The sequence below is a fragment of the Ctenocephalides felis genome, unplaced genomic scaffold (genome assembly GCF_003426905.1).
Source record: "Ctenocephalides felis isolate EL2017-DRISC unplaced genomic scaffold, ASM342690v1 CF-g0.4_SCAFFOLD_01886, whole genome shotgun sequence".
NCBI classification, from domain to species: domain Eukaryota; kingdom Metazoa; phylum Arthropoda; class Insecta; order Siphonaptera; family Pulicidae; genus Ctenocephalides; species Ctenocephalides felis.
The window spans coordinates 153517097-153520444 of NW_020538040.1; the positions used below are offsets into that span (position 1 = coordinate 153517097).

Here is a 3348-nt window from a genome sequence, read left to right on the forward strand (position 1 = left end):
AAATATTATCAATTATAATACATAAAATCTTACTAGACTTAAGATGATGCTATCGTTTCAAATACTATAGAATAATTATAATTATGTTTCACGGTATAAGCCCTCAGTTTTATAGTTCAATATTTAAAGATTTAATTACTTAGGCTATCAAAAACTAAACGTGATTTATATTTATAAAGAAGGTTCTTTAATATCATAGTTACTTTGTTCTTTTTTATTATTAGTTATCTTGGTAGTATTATTATGTTTCATATTATTTCATAGCTTACAGAGTAGCTCCAAAAGGACGTAGACATACAATTAGTTAATTCATTGATTCAAAATCCTATGTTATTATTAACACTAAATTAAATTTAATATATAATAAGTAACGCAGAATTGGAGATAAAAGCTTGTAAAAATTATAATTATTTGTTATATTGATGTATTATGAATATTGATAATATTTCTGCATTGTTTTGTGTAATATTTGTAATACTGTTGATTATATATTTTTATAATTTTTGAATCTTCAACACGTTCGCGGACAGTAACAGTTTAAGCAAGGTAAAAAAATGAAAAATGAAGTGAAAAATTAGTTAGTCGTTACTTTGATACTCGTTACTTTGGTACAAAAATTACAAAAAAGTAGGTCTATATGAAATTAAATTCAAAATGACTGAGCTTAAAATTTGAATGCTTTAGCATTCATGTCATTCTGCATCAGAATGAAAATGAATGCTATAGCATTCACGATCGCAAACGTGCTACTATTTTATTTTGGATTTCTTACACCCGAACTTCGTATTCAATAATTCTACAAACAGCTCATTTGAGTGTTACGATTTCGAACTATTTTTTCACATCACTATCGATACCGATGCCGTACCTGTGTATCTACAAATCGTGTGGGAAAATTGTAAAATGTATTAAGTATTTGCAGTCGAATCGGTTTTGCTACACGCCGTGTGTCGCGGGAACTGAAAAACTCCACGAGAACAACACCTCATTCGAGCGCTGATTTTCATCGAAGCCGTCGATGGGAATTTGATTTCAAACACTTAATTGGATATATAGGCTCTGGAATAGTATATAACAGCTTTCAGATCACACAAATCATATTGTAGTGATTTATTCTACATGTAACTGCATCTGAAATACATCATTGCGCATTGCGAACGTTTGATTCAATTATTAACAGTTATTTAACAAGTAGATTTAGAATAAGGAAAATCTTGATCATGAAATATGGCAATAACAAGTTCTATAAAATAAAATTTACCTAGAATTGGTTATAGTAATTGCAAGCTATCTTGCGATATAAATAAGAAATATGAAATTGAAAAATGAAAAATACGAACGCACGCCTTAGGGGGCGCCAACACAAGATTCGGATATTAAATTTTCAATATAGTTTTTTTTTACAATATATAATATCTTTGCATTTTTTACTAATATTTCCACAATATTTTTAAAATTCGTAAAAATTTCACTTTATAACAACAAATGGAAAGTAAAGATGAATATTTACAATTCGGCCCTCACGATACCGATTAGAAGAAGTTTAAGATGCAAGTTTGGATATCTTTAATAATATAAAATTAAATTATTTTAATCCAACATGAATTATCGGTGTTATGTTTCCAATATAATGTGAGAATTGAGACTCATCATTTTATTTAAAGCAGTTCTACATTTAACATCGCTCATATTATAAATGTATATGCATTTTGGCGTGAAGAGTAATTTAAAAAACAATAATTATTATTTTTTGGTAAACGGCAAATATAAGTATATTATATTAAAAAATTGTAGACATGGGTAAAAGACCACGTCTGTCGGGTCATCTAGTTATGAAATAAAACTGAACGCATGTAGTACTTTATTTGGTTTATAATATCTACTGTACTTTTTATTAATGCAATCATGGTTTATTAAGAATATATTGTCTAGTGGTTAGTATACCTGCCTGGAACAATCGATTCCTATTGAAAGGGGGATGTGCCGATTAGCTTTTGGCAAAGGCAGGTTCAGCCGTTTCGGAGATACGGAGCAAAGAGTGCAGAAATAGAAATCGAGTTTTTGAGAAAACGGAGCCGTGGATTTAAATGATCCAAAAAAACATTCAATATGTAATAACGGGGAGAAGTGGTGATTCGTTTTTGGCAAAGACAGATCCAGCGGTGTCAGAGATACAGAGCCAAATGTGCAAAAAATGGCAGTTTTTGAGAGAACTAAGCTTCCGATTTGAATGATTCAAAAAACTTTCTGTTTGTTCTAACAAAATAATTGCTTTTGGAAAAAAAAATGTATCAATTTTTTTTAAAGATTTTTTTTATATCGAAAATATTTTTGATTTTAATTGTAATTCTGACTTGAGTTTAATATAATTTAAACAAATATTTTTAACTTTGCAATTCAATTTATATAATTCTTATAAATATTTGACAATGTTACAGTATTCATTTATAATAATCTATTTGAAAACATTTAATATTCTTCGAATATTTAGTTAGGGTACGGGAAGTTCCAGCAATTTGTCTTGAGGCACGATGCCATACACACCACTAGTTTTATTCTATTTTCCAAATATTTATTCACTAAAATTAAACAGTTGATTCTAGTTAATTGAATTTTCTTCTAGGGTATGCCAAAACAGTTCGTTTTTGTCATATCCCATGTTGTCTAGTGGTTAGGATACCTGGTTCTCAGCCAGGAGACCGGGGTTCGATTCCCCGCATGGGCCTACATTTTTTTTCCTACTTTTCAAATATTTATGCACTAAAATTACATAGTTAATTCTAATTAATTGAATTTTCTTCTAGGGTATGCCAAAACAATAAATTTTGGTCATATCCTAGTTGCCTTGCGCATGGGAATTTATTTTTAATCCTACTTTCCAAATATATTCACTAATATTAAATAATTAATTCTAATTAATAGAATTTTTTTCTAGGGTATGCCAAAACAATTAGTTTTTGCCATATCCCATGTTGTCTAGTGGTTAGGATATCTGGTCCTCACCAATGATTAAATTAATTAAGGTTTCATATATTTACTTTTCAAAACTTCCTGAATTTTGTGTTTACGATTTCGGGCGTACGGATCAACCTATTTAAATGATTTATTCAAACTTTCGATTGGTATTGACTGGGAGGCGTGCTGATATGTTTTTGGCAAAGGCAAGACCAATCATTCCAAATAATGGAGCAAAAAGTTAAAAATCCGATTAGAATATTTCAATACATACGCTTACACTATATCTCGGTAGCTCAGTTTAAGCATAAATTTCTTCCCGTGGGGTAAGTTATTATAATCGTCTAAAAATCGAATAAAACATTTGATTTCTATTGATAGGGAGATGTGCTG

General features: G+C 29.5%; 1 non-coding gene across 1 annotated transcript; it reads left to right on the plus strand.

The window, feature by feature from the left end:
• Positions 1-2653: 2653 nt before the first annotated feature.
• Trnae-cuc lies at positions 2654-2725 on the plus strand. The gene has a single exon. It is a non-coding gene; the product is annotated as a tRNA-Glu (tRNA).
• Positions 2726-3348: the final 623 nt, after the last annotated feature.